Source organism: Stegodyphus dumicola, chromosome X1 (assembly GCF_044657685.1).
Source record: "Stegodyphus dumicola isolate Sdum_Otavi_A_Nest chromosome X1, ASM4465768v1".
NCBI lineage: Eukaryota > Metazoa > Arthropoda > Arachnida > Araneae > Eresidae > Stegodyphus > Stegodyphus dumicola.
Genome location: NC_140780.1, coordinates 201,993,873 through 202,014,055, shown reverse-complemented (window position 1 = coordinate 202,014,055; position 20,183 = coordinate 201,993,873). Strand labels below are relative to the sequence as shown.

The window sequence follows — 20,183 nt, the reverse complement described above, 5'->3', positions numbered from 1 at the left end:
AATTTTACTTAACAACAAAGAAAACATTTATTTAGTTACGCAGATTTTTGTTGCATTTTAAAATATTTTATGTTTAAATTTTGCAGTATTTATTAATGGTAAAAATCCCTTAAGTTTAAAATTGTAATGTGAAGCTTCCAGACTTAACTATCAAATTAATAGCTTACCGTGATTATCAGGAAGTCTGAGGGTAAAAGCAGCTGGAAATACTTATAGAAAACTGATCAAGGCCTTGAAAGTTACTTAAACTCAGTAGTTTATTGAGCTTCAACAGTCTTCGTACTTTTTTATATATGGTAAGAATGGAAAGAAATTTCACATCTTTGGGTCTACTTCCTGTGGGATCCTATTTAAGTAATCTGAAAATCTGATCTCCAGTAATCTGAAAAAGTATTAAATTTGGTCACGTGTCACAAAATGACCCTAAATAATATCAGTAACATTTCTTAACTATTAAATAATTTGGTTTATACCCCTAGTTCTGTTAGATACTTTTAAGTTGAAAAAGGCAAAATAAGCAAGTTTACTACCCTGAATTGACACACGCGCTCTAAGAAGCAATTATTAGAAAACCATTAAACATTTCGTATTTAAAAATTCCTATACTTTATTTTTTTATTTAAAACACAAACAACAATTCCCCATATTCCACAGTGTAACACAAAAGCTTACAGCAAGTATGAAACAGAATGCAGAAAAACGGCAACTTTACTAGAAATGATTTCCATTTCATTAAAAACTTCCTTTGACCCAGAAATTCGAGAGTTAGCTGTTAAAGAAAAACCATTAATCCAAAGGTAATTTCAAAAAAATAAAAAAATGAAAAAGAGGGAGAATAAAAGATATTATAATTAATAAAAGTACTGTTATATTTTAATTTGGAGAATAAGTTCACTTAGTTATGTAAATTAAATCAGTGCTCAAAGTAGAAAGAACACACTCAATATAAATAAAAGAATAAATATATTAGAAATCAACAGACTAAGTTAAGAAATGACGTTAAGTTAGAAAATGAATATTTATAACAGAACTTTCGATGATATCACAGTGCAAGGCATCATCTCCAGACTGTCATCTTAGCCATCTAAGTAATTGAGAATGCAACAAAAGAGTAAAATTCTTGAATGATATGACTGCTCGAAAAAAAAAAAAAACTTAACAAAGAAGCAATCAAAGCCAAAACTAATGGGAGAAGACTTTTTATAAAAGTGTGAAGCAACAGCTATGGAAAAGGCAGTGGTAAAGCAGCTGCTGTCAATTAAGCACCATCGAAAAGATATACTTGTTACTATTTTTCGTTTACATTACTCTTGTATTTCAGGAGTCTGTATGAAATACAAGATTAATGGCTATGTACTTGATTTATTTATACGATCGAAAAATGTAAATGAATAATGTAACAATGTTTGTATATTCGAGATTACGAACATTTAACTCCCAAATCTTATAATATCTGTTATTCCACGAATTGCCCTTTTCCTTTTTACATTTTTCGTAAGCAGTTTTGTTTTGCAATGTCAACATTTCCATCGTTCCGCAATAAAGCAACTTAACGTCTTTTTCAGGTGCGGCACGGTTTCCGGCCCTGTTAATAGTAAGTTTACTGTATTACCCATTAATTTTGAAATCTATGTACTACTGTTGGATCTATATTAGTCCTTCGTTTATTTCTCAAACGTTTTTCAGATGAGGGCCACTTTGTAAATTAGAGTGATCAGCATACCACCTTACTCTTCTCTTCCTCGGAAGTAACTCTTTTAGCATGTGCTACATATGCTTCTAATAAAATTTATTTAATTTTCTGTTAGTATTAAGTAATTAAGTGAATAGATGGAAATTTATATTCGTTTTTAACAATTGAAGGCTATTATAGTGTGAATAATCTCCATCCCATTAGTCAAAAATTAAATACATGTTAATATTTGACATTAAGGAATTGGATGAGACTGCTAACTATTACGCAGTTATTCTATGTTAGTATGTATGCGGCTGAGATTAAGTCTCACATCGGCGCATACATTAAGTCTATTTCAGTACATTGTTTCTATATGACTCAGTTTTTATTTATAAAATGCTAGTTTCGGATGAAAAAGATAAAGCGATTGCTATATGTAATTTCCAAATTTTAAGATTTAGCTACAGTGTGGTTGTATGCACGTAATATGAATTTTATTTTCTGTATTGTTTGGAAATCTAGGAGAAACGGAAGGGCAGGCTTCAAAGACTACAGCCTAAGAAAGGCTGCTGTAAAATATTCACAATGTAATAAGATTTCCTTTCTCTGCCTTTACATTTCGTGCGATGGTTGAGTTAATATAATATTTATAGTTTCAGAATTTCCTTAAAATGTAGAAAACACGTTGAAAACTCTATCACTGAATATATTTTTGTGGTATACAAAATACTCATTTTGGAAAAACAGTACGCAATTTTCCGAGGGAAAATATTCAACTTGCAAGAAATTTAACTTGCTTTATGTAAAAAATATCTAATTATCTGTTATTTAAACATAACGATCTGAAGCATAACATCGTATTTGAAATGCTGCTACATAAGTATCACTCTATTTATAGTCCAGGAACTCAATCACATCCACTGAGTTGCTAAAAATTCCGAGTCATCAATTCTCCCTCGACCTTTCGCGTATGACATCACATTATTATCACATGTGAGTGACCAATAAATCGTAAATCACGAACTATCATTTATTCACTGGCATTTTACGGTGGAGGGCTTATGGAACAATGATACACATTGAAAGAGGTATAACGGGTAATAATTTTAAACTCATTTGTTTATCATATGATGTAGGTTTACAGCGTTGATTTAGAAATTAACTTAAAATTTGGTAAAATCAAAATACACTATCAAAAAAGTTAATTTACATCCGGACATTAGCTATTTATTGATAAAATTTTATATTTCAAATCAATATTAAGTTAACTGTTTAAGAAATAAATTAGTTCGACAGCATATTTTTAAATTACCGCACAGACGGAGAAGTAGTTAGTGATTCTGCCTGACGTACCGAACGGCCGGTTTCGAATCTCGGAGCAGGGATGGATGTAATTTGTCTATCCCTGCATAGGAGGCAATGTTATCCTATCTATTAGGTGCCTCCATAGCAAAGAGACCGCAGCTTCCGGTGTTAGTAGTGGCTAACATCTATAAACGGCCACTGGAAATTTTTTTTTAAAATTTAGATATATTAACTTGGTTAATGCATACTTGTGTATTTTCAGTGGCAGAGTGCATTAGATAACAATTAGAATAGTAACAATTTGCGTTTTCTCAGTAAAACTTTATACTTTTGTTTGCCAACACACATACCAATCAAGCACTGACTCCTTTTTTCCTTCTGTCTACTACATTCATAGTCAAACACTTCATTCGAATCAAAATCGTAAAAACAACCTTGTATTTAGCGTAAGTATAATGAAACACTCAATCGATTTCTAGGGCAGCTAAAGGTCCCTCCTCATTAGGAGAAAGAAATACCTAGAAAGAAGAAAATAAAGGAGAAGGAGTCTCAATAACACGTGGTCCTTATCAGCAAATATTATAGTGTTTCATTATACTTACGCTAAATACAAGGTTGTTTTTACGATTTTGATTGTCACATTAGCGTGTTTCTCTTTTAGTCTACTTCATTCGAAGTCTACACAACATTCTACACTACACAAACACTGCATTCATAGTCATGCACTTCATTCGAAAAGTAGTCCGCTTAGTCGTTTTAAAAGAGAGAAACAACTCTTTCTAACATTAATAAACAATTATTCTTTAATTGGTTTTAGAGATATGTTAGTAATTTCGGGAATTTAAGCTTGTGGTGTAAAATATTAATATGTTCGAATCAGTTTATTCCCCCTCCTTTTTTTTGAAATATTTGTCTTTCAAAATAAATATTACGTGCTTATTCTACTTCTCGTAGTTCATATATAGCGGTTCTTCAGATGACGCAGTATATGTTTGTTTCATCTTGACGTAAACATGGCTGAGGGAAATGATCCATTACTTACATTTACTCGTATTTGATGTTTATCATACGTGGTATAGGCTAATATTGTAATAAAAAAGTCCAGCCTCCCTTTTATGAGAGATCTCCGTTTCAGCCCTCGTCAATTGATTTTTGGAAGCTGTGTGATAGTAGTTGAAGACTTCGTGACAGTTTCAAAATACCCGAATATACTTTCCTTTCCTATTATCTTAGTTTCATATATGTAGAAATTGTGAAGCCATTTCTGAAAATACAATAACAAGATAAGCTAAAGCGCTGAAAAATGTTCCGTTTAGTAAGCTATGAAAGCTTTAAGTTAGCATTTACTTTTTTTTCAACCCTTTTTTCTGGAAAAAGTTTTTGGCTTCGCATTTACTGAATCTCCGAAACTACTCTTCCGATTAATTTCAAATTTTGAGAAACCATTCTGTATAAAATTATTAATGTAACAGCATTTTAAATATTAGTTATTTGAATTTCATAAATATGCAGTTCAGGTTTTTTAATAAAAAGAATAATTTCAATTTCTAAAAAGTCAGTGATTTAATACTTACAAACATCCAAAAACTGAAAGTTACTTCGAAAGTTTATATTTTATTCAGGTTGTCGCAATGAACTGGTGTTCAGTTCTTTGCTGGTCATTTGTATGAACTGACAAGATTCTGCTAGATATCGTTACATATAATATTGTGTAACTCTGCTCATTTTAATGTTTAATAAACTGAAAGAGAGGTAATTCTTATTATCCTGGATTTTCTTTCCCTACGTTTAAATGGATTGGTTTCATGAGGTTTTCTCCCATGTTCGCAAGTAGGCTGCAATTTATCTGACAAGTGTATTCTAATAGTGAATAATACAAAGTACTACTTAGAGCTACATTAAATCGTAGCTTCACCTGGCACACAGGTATTAAGTTAAAGAGTACTGTGTCGTCCTCAAATTTAAACCACTTTTGTGCCAAGATACTTAATTGGAACTAAAGTGAAAACAATATATTTTTACTGCAATTACAAGCCTTTTCATCACATACGCATCCTCGGCCTGGGTGAATGCTTTTACAAGTAACACTAGAATTCTGCAGACACTGCAGAAGCTTCTTTGGCTCATTACTGGGGTTCCTTACTTAATACGAAATTCATCTCGGCATAAAGATTTTAAGATGTCACCGATTCAGGATTTTTCTCAATAATGCAAATCAGACCTTTTAAAAGCCGCCCAGACGGTATAGTGGTTACTGACTGCCATACCGAAGGACCCGAGTTCGAATCCATGAGAACGCATGGATGTTTGTAAATGCAGGCAACAGCACCCAAAATATATGGCGAGCCGAACGTCCTCTCGAATAGGTTGGTGATAGGTGAAAGACCTTCGGCTTCGGAATTGTCCTCCGTGGTGCTGCGTTTGTACTGCGGACACTTGCCACCTTACCGGGTCCTCTTCCACTCAAAAAAAAAAAAAAAAAAAAAAAAAAAAAAAAAAAAAAAAAATTCTCCCGCTTTCCATTAATAGTGTTTAAAGCTAACAAAGAATTGCAAGAATTGCATATTTCTTTTCAGGAAGATTGTTTTCTTTCTCAGGAGGTTTCTGCAATTCATTGCGCTGTTTCAGTTAATGCAAAGTTTTATTATGACATAACTAAGGGATTTGAAACATATTTTTGAGTACAAATGTTGGGAATAACATTATTTAATAACTTGATAACATATGAAACGCATTCATGCTACCGTTTACGCATTAAAATAAAAGGAAAAATATTTTTTACCAACTTAGAAATGCATTCTGATATACAGGAATAGACAACAAGTGTTTGAGTGGTGTTGATAATAACGAAAGAGTTAATTCGCCTGGAATCAGTTTCCCGGTAGCTGCAAAATTGTTTGTGTGAAGGTTGCAGTTTTCTTCGTGCTTATATTACGAGTTAGTTTCACATAAAGTGTTTCTGTGAAGGCAGATTTAGCTTTACATGAATAGCCTCAGTGTTCTTAGCCACAATTAATCAGATAGCTAGCTCAGTGCTGGGTCAGTTTATGCATAACAAGAATTTTGAGAAGAAATCTGTGTTTTTTGGAGGTGGTCTAATTTGTTGGGTTTCGAGTTTTATAATGAATAGACATAGTTTGGTTTTTTAGGAAGATTATTAAAATTTTCTCTTTTAATTGTGTCCCATCTTCTACATTGGATTTTTCCCATGTGTAACCTAAATAGGAGCCAGTTTTTCTCAGAAAGTCCAGCTCAAAAACATGAATATCTTTAGGCGGATAAACCTTTTGTGCTTTCACATAATTTTAAAACAAACTAAACTAGAAAAACATTTTATATTTTTTAGGAGGGAAATGCAGAATACCAGATGAGGAAATTTTTCTCAGTGATGTAATCTGAATTCTCTCAAGTTAAACGCTACATGATATTAAAAATAAATGATTTTCGGAGATCAAGGGAACCAATGGATGTAAATACTGGGATTAAAAAATGATTACTGAAAATTGGGCGGAAAAATTAAGTCTGAATAACTTAAAACAGACTTTCGCGCTGAAGCGGCACGATTAATTATTTTTTTTAAAGGAAAGTTTTAATGCATTTTATTCTTTGTATTTAACTACTACGGGTTTGAAAAGATAAAAAAAAATTATCAAGCAATCTTTCTTTAATTTTTTATTTGCTATTGTAAATAAATTTCCGAAAATATTTACTAAACTTTCTCACCATATTCATCGATTCATTATTCATTCATTTTGTAAGATGTTATTGATTTTTAACAGCAGAAATTTTGCTGAACAGCAGAAAGCACAGCCTTGTGCTCCAATTACTTTGTTCTAAATTATTTTATATTACATCACGTTGTGAATGACGGCAGATGCTTAAAAGCTTTGAAAATGAAAAATAACTAGTGTCAGGAACATTGATTTAAATTGTTTATCACAACTTTTAAAATTTATAATATTCTTTCGTAAAATATAAATTCTAAGGATGAAAAGTGTGGTCATATTTAACATTAGAACGATCTAGAGACTTTTATAAATGTACTCTTTTCCCATAAATTTTAAAGAAAAGGTGCTCCAAAAAATATTTAAATTGTAATGAAACATCATTTTTTCGACGAATGCGATGTCTAAATTTAATTTTATAGGTATTTGTATATTTTAGAAAAGTACAGTTTGAAACTTGAAGCAAAATAAAATTTTTTTCCAAGTTTTTGTATTTCATTACTTTTATGCTACATCTTAAAATATGTTCCTTGAATGCTTTATTGAAAATAACGTATAAAAAAGGTGATAACATTTTTGTTACCAGCTGGATACAAAATGGGTTCCTCTTGTCTTGAGAAAGCCCCACCAGCGGCTGAGTGTTAGTCTTTGAACGCTGGTAATTCGATCTGGGTTCGAATCCACTTGAACGAGCAGGGTATGTAGGCATTTTCGTGTTGGATTTTTAAATGTGTATCATGGATTCACTTAGAAAATCCTCCATGAAGATATTCCTCTTCCTAACAAGCGCGTGCTTACCATAACCAAATAAACGAATAAAACTGAAATTTTGTCAATTAGGCAACTGCTCGAACGATAATGGTGATTGCAGGGATTTAATATTACTTAGAATAAATGCGACATAGAATTTCAAGTTTAACTATGTTTTCTTTCTCATTTCCGAATAGTGCGCTAAGCATTTGCGAAAAATTTACCATAAGATTCTCTAGAATTATGTAGCGTTTGAAAGGAAAACTGATGAATATAAGATACTGCACTGCACTTGTGAATCATTTTAACTGGCTTCATCGTAGAGTCTGAGATTCCTGTCGTATCCCATTAATCTATTTTGAAATGCTTTTTAAAACCAGAGTAATTAATACCGTTATTACTAGCGTTTGAGAGGAAAACTGGTGAATATAGGATAGTGCATTGCACTTATGAATCATTTTAACTGGCTTCATCGTGGAGTCGGGCATTCTTGTCGTATCCCACTAATCTATTTTAAAATGCTTTTTAAAAGCAGAGTTGTTAATACTTTCTGTTACTTGGACTGGGCTAAACTTCAGCTTGAATATCATAACATTACTATTTTTTATATGTACCACTGCAGTTTGTTTAATGCGTAATAAAATTTTAACAGGAAGTACAGAAAGCTAACACTATACTCTTATAATGTTACAATGACTTTTGTTCTACTGAAAATATCTATGAATTTCGTGTCTCGTTGGTTTTTGTAAAAACTTTTGAGGAAATGTACAGTAACTTGTAGAAATTATGCTAATTTTTAATTACATCGAAAAGAATTAACTTCAGTTTCCCAACTTGTAAGTATCCAAATCATAATGGTAATATAAACTGCCATAGTAAATGAAGCCATTATGGTCCCCCTAGAAAGCAATTTATCAGTGAACTGTAGCATTATCGAAAGAAAGCACTTCGATTTGGAATTTAAATTTAGGCAAAATTCATCGTTAGTTCGACGTCCGGTTTATAGAAAAATTAAACATATTTCAATGTGGGCATCTCTCTAAACGCATAGTTTTGTTTGGTCAAACCATTTTCGATCTCTGTTCGCAATTTGCAGAAATGTAATTTCTGTTGTGAGTTTCTCAGTTACTAAAAATGAAGTTCTTACAAAAATTGTCTCCTGTAATTATTTTTATGCAGTTATAAGCCCGGTGCTGTCTTCAGAATCTCGATCTGCAGTTATTCTTTGAACTACAAAACTGAGTGACTTTAAAACACGACGGATGTTTTGCATTTCTAAATGAAATGATTTGTTTAACTCTGTTCGTATGGAATTTTACACCAGTGTTTCCAACATATTTTCGTCGCCTGAATTTATTACCATTGAATTTAAAATACTGTAAATCCATTTAATTCTGAAATGTATGTATTTTATTCGGTGTGTACTAATATATTATTGCGTTAAATTATTTTTGGACGGAAAAAGTTCCACCAGGAAAGGTCAGAACAATAACAGAATTATAATTAAATATAATTTCACAAACGTACTTCCAGTAACAAGATAATAACGCATAGGATTTAGTTCATTTCTATATTCTGAGTTTTCTAATATTTTTCTCAGACAACACTCACTTCTTTACTTAACATGACTCGCTAGTATAAGAACAATTACATGAAAAGTTTTTATTACTTTGCAGTCAAGAATGTTGCTTTGATCCAAAAAAATATTATTAATATATAATATACAAAATTTGCGCGGAGAACTATGAGAATTATAGTCAGTTTCAAAAGTATTACAGTAATAAAAATTTAGGAATATTTTTTTTATTTTTCAAGAAATGAATTTGATATTTGTTATTTTTATTTTTTAGAGTATATTTTGATTTACGAAACTAAAGTGAAATTTTTCCACAATTTAATGCTTTGCTTGAAATATGCAAAATGATAGTCCTTTCTTGCACAGAAGTGAGCAGGGTATTAAATGAACAAGACTTTCGTGGGCGATCTATTCAGAAAAAGTTATATATGTCTGCTTTCAGTGCAAAGAAAAGTCTAAATTTTGAAAAAAAACGTCAAACTCGACTTTTTTGGAATTTTGAAATAATGTTATGTTTTTTGATGAAACTAAATTAAAATGTTTGAACCTGATGTGAATTTTAAAATATGGCGTTAGTCAGGAACAGCACTTAAACTTACAAGCCACAGGAAAATATGATGATGGCAGTACAATTGTTTGAAGGGGTGTATGTTTGCTTATGGAGTTGGCAGATTAACATTTATCAATGGAAAAATGAATATATTTCAATACGCAGAGGTACTTAAAAAATCTTAGAGTGCTCAAAATTTGGATTTGTAAGTGATTTTGTATTTCAGCACAATAACGATCCGAAGCACACTGCTTTGGATATCAGGGCTGTGGCTTTTGTATAAAGTTTGCAGGCAATTAATATTACACCTCTTCAGTAAGCAGACCTAAATATTATAGAACATGTATGGGCACATTTGCAAGAAAATACAAAATTCCTCGAATTCCTAATAAGCTTTACAAGAGAAATGGAAAAAAATCATTTCTACAATTTCTATTAATTACACATATAAAATATGCGTAATTAATTCTTTTGAATCTAGTGCATGACTATTTTTGATGCGTTCAGTAAAAATAAATTTTTTAAAAAAAATTTTACTTCACTGTGTAATACTTACAGTACATGAAAATAATATTAAATACTCGTTATATTATTTTCCTCGCAAATAACAAAGTTTTTTTACCTTTCCCTTACTACTATATGAATACTTTTGAAGCTGACTGTTTCTTTAAAATTCTTAAAGCAAGAACATGACTATCTCTAAATAAAATTGAAAGTTTTTGAAGAAAATAAGTTCCGTTTAACTGTTTTACTTTAAACTAAAAACATCTTTCTGTAGTAAATGCGTACCCTAAGGTATTATTTTATCAGTTATGCATTAATCTTAACGTTATCTGCATCTTTCTGTCGGTAAAATGAAATTTTATTTTACTTAAAATCTTTTCAGAATATGAATTCTTGCTCTTTGTTCTTTATACCATATTTCCTCCTTCTCTCAGAAGAATTACCTTCTCACATTTTCATAAATAGATTGTCTAGAATTACTTTAACGTTGCAATACGAAAAAGAATAATGATGAGGTAGGTTTTTATGCTTTCTTCTTATACTATATTTTGATAAGATTTATAGGGGTAAAATGTTTTTACCTTTCAAGAAATTTCCTCTTTATTAGCATTCTGATTTTAAAAGCGAAAGAAGAAATTTATGCATAAAAACATCTGTAAGACGCATGAAGAAGGCCATTGTTTTCTTACAATATATTTTGTGTTTAATTTTTTTGTGAAAATATTATTTTTAGCTTTTTTTTACCAAACTGTTCAATTTTATTTTTCGCGGTCTAGAACAGATTAAATTATACTAAAATAAAAGCCAATACATTCTGTAACTCAATTGTAATCAAGTTTCGAAAATTTGATATTTTATTTTCACTACCAATTTAAATATTCTTTCACTCACTATATAACAGTGAATGACAGAGAACATAATTTAAAACATTTTTTATGAATATGTTCCTTACTATGTTCTTTGCTTTCTTAAATAAACCTTTTAGTTTGTGAACATCTTTTCTATAAGGAATATGGAAAAATCTTCAGTTTATGGCAAAGAATTTGATCGTGACTATTCTAAAAGCATTTTCTCTCAAAATTCTTTCACATGCGTGTACAAATATGCACAGTGAAACACCTGCCAAGCTAGTCCTCGCTAAAGGCATACCTGTTTAAAAGAATATTTTCAGGAACTTTTACCATAATGAAAAAAGTTGACCTCCATATAATTAAGAAATCGTGGCAATGAATTTTGATAAGAATAGAAAATTATTTCCCCAAAATATTGTTAAATAACTCTCTGTAGAAATGTTGAGTCTCAGATATATTCAATATAAGTAGGAAAAATGTCCTCCTTTTAATACCAAATTTTCTTGGAATTTTTATTTTCTTTCCTGCTCTTAGAGTTTTCTTTCCTGTAGCATGTAGAATCCCATTAACCAAATTGTGGAACCAAATGTTCATTCATATTCAAGAAAGCAGTTCCATACATGACAAGTTGAGCAAGGAAGTTCTCAATTATACTTTTGCATGACATGGTTCATTTTAGCTGCATGCTTTGCGTTTATTTCACTAATTCGATTCTCTATTTTTTGGTTGATTCATTACTTTTATATGGAGATGTAGATTTCAATTAGAGGTCGTAACAGCTCTTGTTGACTGTAAAATTTATAATGAAACAAATTCCCAAAATATGTAGATTAACTTTCAGTTAGGATATGCTCCTATGTTTTGTAAGCTTTATCAGTAGCACTGCATGGCGCACAAAATTTTGGACTCTTCTTGACATTTTTCTGTTTTGCCCTCTTTGCATATTTATCAAAATACTACTTTCATAAAATGCAAGTTTTTTATATCATTTGAAAGAGAATGAATTATTTGGAAGTTAGAAAGAAAAGAGTATGCGGATGTCCTTTGAAGCAAATATTTTTCAATTTGCCATGGCTCACTAATGATAGTTTTCTATATCTTCAGCTTATTTTCGACCAGAATTCAATTTGGAATTCATGGCCTGATTGCATGGATGTTCGTGGTATCCCTTAAATAAAGAAAATACAAATTCTTATTAAAAAATCTTCGATGCAGAGAATCTTGGCTAAGCAGACAGCTCTAATCTTTGCAGGACTTAATCAGCTATCAAAATTATTTTTAAAATTAACAGTACGCTATTTATTGTTGCCAATTAACTAAACATACACAATCAAATACATGTTAAAGCTTCCTTCTCGAATGTACTGTTTGTACCTTTTCTTAGCATTCACTTTAAGATAACACATGAGAGAGCTGTAGCACAAGAGTACACTGAAGTGACAAAAGTCATGGAATTCCTCCTAATATTTTGTAGGTCCTCCTTTTGCCCGGCGAAGTGCAGCAACTCGACGTGGCATGGACTCAACAAGTCGTTGGAAGTCCCCTGCAGGAATATTGAGCCATGCTCCCTCTATAGACGTCCATAATTGTGAAAGTGTTGACGGTGCAGGGTTTTGAGCACGAACTGACCTCTCGATGATGTCCCATAAATGTTCGATGGGATTCATGTCGGGCGATCTAGGTGGCCAGATTATTCGCTGGAATTGTCCAGAATGTTCTTCTAACCAATCGCGAACAATTGTGGCCCGGTGACATGGCGCATTGTCATCCATAAAAATCTCATCGTTGTTTGAGTACGTGAAGTCCATGAATGGCTGTAAGTGATCTCCAAGTAGATGAAAGTATCCATTTCCAGTCAATGATCGGTTCAGTTGCACCAGAGGACCGAGTCCATGCCATGTAAAAACAGCCCAGACCATTATGGAACCACCACCAGCTTGAACAGTGCCTTGTTGACAACAACTTGGGTCCATGGCTTCGTGGGGTCTGCGCCACACTCCAACCCTACCATCAGCTCTTACCAACTGAAATCGTGACTCATCTGATCAAGCCACGGTTTTCCATTCGTTTAGGGACCAACCGATATGCCCACGAGAGTCTCTGCAGGCGATGTCGTGCTGTCAGTAAAGGCACTCGAGGCGGTCTTCTGCTGGCATAGCCCAAGGAAGACAAATTTCTCTGCACTGTCCTATCGGACACGTCCCTCGTACGTCCCACATTGATTTATGCGGTTATTTGACGCAGTGTTGCTTGTCTGTGAACATTGACAACTCTACGCAGACGTCACTGGTGTCGGTCGTTAAGTGCAGGTGGTCGGCCACTGCGCTGTCCATGGTGGGATGTTCTGCCTGAAATTAGATACTCTCGGCACACTCCTGACACTGTGGATGTCTGAATGTTGAATTCCCTAACGATATATCCGAAATGGAATGACCCATGTGTCTAGCTCCAACTACCATTCCGCGTTCAAAGTCTGTTAATACTCGTCGTGCGGCCATAATCACATCAAATCCTCTTCACATGAATAACTTGAACACAAATAAAAGCCCTGCCAAAGCACTTCGCATTTATACATTTTCTATGCGATACTACTGCCATCTGTATATTTGCATTATTGCTATCCCATGACTTTTGTCACTTCAGTGTATAACCAGTATTTTAAAAGTGCAGGAACTGGTGTGAATCGTACAAAACGTGGCTATAAGCTAGCGACTGATGCACGAAATTCTTGGAGACTATCGTATCGTATAGGTGGCAAGAATAGCAACTTTGCATCAGATTACTACACTACGCATTTTAATGTTTCTTCCAGCGTCTATTCAAACATCGTTCGTAGGCCATCGGCGCAGCTACATTATAACAGGCCAACGGCCATCTTGAGTTCCACTGCTAAATGGAAGACATCGATTACTGTCACACTGCCTCCGGAGGGTAGAAGACTGGATGACATTTGTTGTAATGAGTCAAACTTCCAGTTGCTGCAGACAGATGGAAAAATTCGTATATGGCATAAAGAGCGTGAAGCACTGCATCTCTCGTGTCAGATAGCCATTGCTTAGGTTTGTGGCGGTGATCTTACTTCCTGAAGCATCTTTACGTGGCCCTCACTGCGTTCTCTCATCAGTCTGTATGAAGCTCTGATGATTTCGGGTTACGTTGAACTTCTGGGCGATCATCTACATCCATTCACACGAGCTTATTACTCACATAAAATGTTACGTTCTTTCAATGGGATAAGCTGTATAATAGCGGTTCAACGAACATAGCAGTGAGGAAAGAATTCCCTCCAGCATTTGTGGGACAAGCTGCAATGATCTCTTCAATCTCTGAACTCACGATCATGCCCTGTGGCGAATTTTTGGAAGAAACTGCAGGACTGTTGGAACACAATTACTCCTTCTCCCTTTCAGTATCTGGTCGAATCCGCTCTCAGGCGTATTGTCGCTGTTATCCGTGTAAAAGGCATAGCTTCTTGGTATTGGCTAGCGTTTAGAGAACCTTTTCAGTGTATTTGCTATTTCCGTTTAACATATGCGAAATAACTGTAGTAAGCTTTTCTTATCTCGTAAACTCTTAATTGCGTTTTGCGCTATGGAATATAATAGGCATGCGAGTGATTAAAAACGTAAATATGAGAAACGCTAGTCGTTACAACTTAGATTCGATTTCAGATGACAAAAATAAATTATTTAGATTATAACAATGCAGACGAGGGCTATCTGCCGAAGAGAATCGGTGGCTGCATGGAGAACATTTTAGGAAAATGGATGGTAATTTACGTTACACATGGGAAAACGACGAAAACGCCTATGAACCCAGATCAAAGTATCGGTGTTCAATGGTTTTACATTTGCGCCGCTGGCCCCGCAAATACTTTTGGGTTCAATATCAAAAGAATTTTCACATTTGGACGATTACCTCTAGAGCTTATGACAGTTTCACTGAAATTTAGTATGGGCATTGGTTGATATAATACAAAATATATATTGTGCAGCAATTATGGTGTACGCGCATGATCGTGCGCAAGGGTCATCTGCTCAGGAAGATTTAAAACAGTTGCAAGATCGAACAAAAACGGAGGCTAATGGGGGCATGATTCCTTTAATAATTTTACGATTCTCATAATGTGACTTCATATTGAAAGTTAGGTAGTTTGAATCCCTGGGGCGGTTTGCTTCGGAATGCTCTTCAGGCTCTGGAAGGGAAATGCGAGCTGCATTAGCTCTTTCAAGGAATCGCAGACGCACATTATTTATGTCTGGAGATCATGCTGGTCAACGCATTCGGTTAATGTCCTTAATTTCCAGAAAATCATCCACTAGATTGATCCTATTCAGACGAGCATTGTCTTCCACTGAGCTGACCTGAGAGCTAATTGCATCCATGTAAAAAAAGGTGAACATAAAGTTCTAAGATCTCTTCTATATGCCTTGCAACAGTCACAATGCCACTGCTAAAGACATGAAGGACTGTGTGCCCGTCCAACGTATTATGTCTGCCATCAAAGCTCCGATGCCGTACTGGTCCCTTTCTCAGATATTGGAAAATATTAGTAAATCCTTGGTTCGCTCCAGATGAGAATCAGTGGTTAGATTAACTCGGATTTGATTTGTGAAGGAAATGATACCATACTCATACTAGGTCCAAAACTGATGTTTTCTGCACAATGCTAAACAGGTTCTTTTGTGCCCAAAAATCCGCAGATTGAAATAGCAGGTGATCTTGGAAACGGATGAGATCTTAGAGAACATTTGCCTTTCCAAAAGTTAATTTTACCCTAATTTACCCTGAGTTAATTTTTATAGATTGCAACTTTCGTCCACATAGGGCTAATATGACGGTTGATTTAATTGAAACTGAGGATATTAACCGAATGAGTTCGTCAACCAGATCTCCAGACCTTAAACCATGTAAAGTGTCTCAAATACTTTTTACGGCAACTGCAATTTGCATCCCCCTTTCCAAGCTGAAAACAGTGCTGCTACAGTAGGAGCGACGACCACAGACTCGTAAGGTGCCTCATTTCCAGTATGAAGTCATATTTTGAGAAATTCATATTAATTTTTTTTCCGAAACAGAGGTTTTCCGAAACAAAGGTTGCAAGACCGGAAAAAAATTAATACCCTATATTAATTTTTTTCCGATCTTGCAAACTCTGTTTCAGGGCATCCTGGGCCAAATAAGCCTTACGCATGATGATGTGCGTGTTCCATGACCTATTGTATGAATTACTTGTTTGTGTATTGTACCAACCTATGTCCGTACCTAATTTCATTAAAATCTGCCCATATGTTCTGGAGATAATTAACTGATTGCAAAAATTCTTTACTTATGCTTTGATGTTCAAAATAAAATTCCCATTAGAAAATCCGCTTCAGTCATCTTTCATTATTAGGTAGACCATTGATTGCTTCACTGAAGCTGACTGAATAACCTACCATCCATCCGAAGAACTTGTATAAATACACTGCTGGCCATTAAAATTGCAACACTGTGAAGGAAAGCAGTGCAAAAAAGATATTTGTTGCTTGTAAACAGTATGGCATGAAAACAAAATGATTAAATTTGTAAGCATTTTGGAGGTTTGCAGGGGTGCGAAATTAGTAGAAACAACTGCCATCTCTGGCAACTAAAACGGCCCTTACCCCATTAGGCATGAAGTTAAACTGGGCCTGGATGACAGAAATTGGCAACTCATTCCATGCAGCTTCAAGTCTATGCCTCACTTCACCAACCGTATTAGCTGGAGAGAAGTGGCGGGTCAGTTTCTCTACAACCCGTGATCAGAGGTTTTCAGTGGGTGACAGATCTAGAGACCGCGCAGGACAGAGCAACAATCGAATACCATGTATGTAAAGGAAGGTCAGGATATGACGTGCAACATGTGTTCTTGCATTATCTTGTTGGAACATAGCGTTTGGCAGGCCTCGAAGATAGGGCACAATCACTGGACGTAAAATGTCAGAAATGTACCCATATTCGTTCAAATTACGGGCGATCCGAAATAGAGATGTGCGTGTCGTGTACCCAATGGCTACCCAAACCACCACACCAGGTGCAGAGTCCCTATGCCGATATCAAATGCAAGTAGGCGACGTGCGGTCTACTCGGACACTCCAGACACGTATACGGCCATCAGAACCGGCCGGTAGAACCGAGACTCGTTTAAAAAGGCGTCATTGTGCCACTCCTGTATCCAGCTTTGTCATCTGGCGCACCAGGATCGCCGTCTCGCTTTATGCTGCATTGTCAAGGGAAGCCGAAGTAATGGTCACCCTGGTGATAGTCCATGCTGCTGCAAACGTCGACGCACCTTATGAGCTGATACGGAGCTTGCTGAAAACATGCCCATTTCCTGACTAATGGTCCGTGATGTGGTCGTACGGTTTTGCAGGGCTGGCTGACCTCACAATATGTCTGCCATCTCTGGCGTTAGTAATGGGAGGGCGTTGAGATCCTGCATGCCGTTCCGTATTACTCTCAGCAATCCATTGATTCTTTATTCGCATGACAGTGGTTGGATGTCATGCGAATCAGTGCGACCGGCGATATCACGGAACGATAATCTGCACTTTCGATAGGCAACGATCCTGCCTCTATCGAATTTTGAAACTTGCTGGTAAGCATTTCCTCTTCTTAATCGAGGCATAACACGATATTCTGAGCAAACTCCAACCTTACAAAGCACTTTCTGATTGAGAAATCCACTACACAATTTTTCTTTTATGCAGTGCGTCAGGTGACGTTTTTCCCGCATGCGCCGTCTAAATGCGCTGAAATACTAATCATTTGCATATCTCAACTTCTTCCTTTCATGTGATTTTGACATTCGTCAGATCATTCCTATGCCTTTACATATCAGCGTAGAGCAAGAAGCAGCGCAGCAATTAGTGATCCAGCTGCACAAAATAGCAACATTCGGTGATGTCATCTATTCACCAGAAGACCCAGAGCGGGATTATGATCTATTGGATACCCACCCAGAAATGCAATGTATAGGAGTTAATGTGAACTTGGAAAACAACGAACCAAAGACGAACAGGTCCATTGAAATGTATACAGACGGATCGAAATTAGATAAGAACGTTGGCTGCGCGTATGCTGTTATACAGCAGCACAACATACAGCACACGTGGAAAGGTCATTTACATGCAAATAATAGCGTTTTTCAAGGCGATGTCACAGCGATCGCACAGGCCCTGCTCTACGTAACTAGGAAGGAAATATGCAATGCCTTTATCATCACAGACTGCCTCTCATTCCTACATGCTATCCTAAATCCAGCACATAAGTCTCCAGCGATTGCCTCCATACAATCGACACTACGAGAACACCAGCACCTGCAGATAAAATTAGAATGGACTAAAGCTCACGTTGGAAACTTCGGGAATGAGCTGGCTGACAAATTGGCGAAAGAAGCAGCTAAAAATGTAAATGAAGCGCAAATAACAATCCCATGGCCGAAGTCATATGTTAAGAGAAGTCTCATGCTTGCCGCAACGTCCCTGTGGCAAGAAGAATGGGACAACGGCGCCACGGGACGTAGAGCACACTACCACATGTCATACGTGAACCGAGATCGTCTCGTAACGCACCCGCAACTGGTAAGATACATATCCGGACACGGTCCTTTTCCGGCCTATTATGCCAGGCATAACATCACGAACACCGCACAGTGTTGCTGCGGAGAACGCGGCACCCCAGAGCACTATGTGGTGGAGTGCCCATTAACAGAGGGACTACACATACCAATCCCAACGGTAAACAGGCAGACCTTCTGCAAATACCTTATAAAGCAGAGGCACCTCACTAAAAAATAGTCAAAATAATGAATAAGCTCAAGAACATAGGAACCTATGCGCAGCGGACTAGTCCGTGTAAGCCATATCAGTAAATAACACAAAAAATGCTAAGCACATGTCAATGTGTAATGTATAATAAGCAGTAATAAATGTGTGTACCCAGGCAATCAGATTGATACGCAATAATTAATGCAGTGAAGCAGTATATTAGACATAATGTACATAAGCAGGCGTAAATATAAGTGTGTATTGCAATAATAGTGTTCTAAACGTAATAATGTTTAAATGTAAAGCAAACAAGTAGATGTAAAAGCAAGAACGTTTTTAAAAATTAATGGTAGTGTTTTTAAATGTTGTAATGTAATGATATTTGTGTAGTGTAATGTATATAAGCAGTTGTAAATGTCAGTGTGTACTTATGCAAACAGATTGACACGCAATTACGTCTAATACACTAATAAAGATTGACACGCAATTACGTCTAATACACTGCTTCTGCTTTATTCTTGTTAATAAGACTTGGTTTTTTATTTGCGGTTCATATCTTGAAACATATCTACAGAAGCATTAAGAAAACATTTAGGAAGCGAGTTAGCTTTGGAGAGAATTTCTAGGAGAATAAAACTTAAATTTATGCTGCCAAAATCTTCAGATTGTAAGGGAAGAATGAATAGAAATGGAATGAATATTGCATCATCGTAAATTATTTCTCTCAGACAGCTAATGCTTTCTGATTCTTTTTGGCCATTACTTAAAGCTATTTCAGGATATTTTCGAGAAAGAATTTCTAAAAAATATTCCTCAAAACGTTTTCCTCATATTCGGTTATAAATGTTTTATTTTAAACCAATGGCAATAAATAAATTTGGAATGCAGAATTTTAAGGCAGTAAATAAGTTGGAAATCTTAAAGTTGTTGGAGAACTCCAGATTCATAGTTTTATAATGGAATTATATTTTATTACAAATGCAAATTTTATGCGATTTTAATGCATATAAAGATTATTTACCCGAGTATTATAATTTTAGTCAATACACACGTTAGTCTTTTCTAAATTCATAAAATTTACATTTATCGCAGTATCTTGTATAAAATAAGTTTTAACATATTTAATAATTTATTAATTTCCAGCGAAAAAAAGTTTCTCCTATTAAATCAAAGTCTACTAGCTATATGCATTGAAATCTTAGAATTTCTGTTTATCATTGACTCTTTGATATTGTATTTTGGTTTCCATATCATGTACAAAGTTTTGTAGGTTTAGAGAAAACTTAGAACCCCGTCCTTCTAATGCATAATTCAATGTTTTTAAACGACATTATATGAGCACTTGAGAAACTAATAAGATAATTAAATACCTTTCTTTTCATAAAACTATCTTTCTAAAATGTGGCGCAACTTGTTTAAGTAAAAATTACGAAAAATGGTAACATTCATATCACTGG

The 20,183-nt window shown here is 34.9% G+C and overlaps 1 protein-coding gene across 7 annotated transcripts in view; it reads left to right on the top strand.

Annotated features, from left to right (window-relative positions):
- LOC118190083 (hexosaminidase D-like) overlaps positions 1-20,183 on the top strand; it is a 278,340-nt gene that overhangs the window by 42,004 nt on the left and 216,153 nt on the right. For 3 of the 7 annotated variants that reach the window (XM_085808050.1, XM_085808053.1, XM_085808049.1), the window contains exon 2: positions 1,566-1,594. The exons of the other annotated variants lie outside the window; for them this stretch is intronic. The gene's annotated coding sequence lies outside the window, so the exon portion shown is untranslated. The remainder of the gene's footprint in view (positions 1-1,565; positions 1,595-20,183) is intronic. 7 annotated transcript variants of the gene reach the window in all.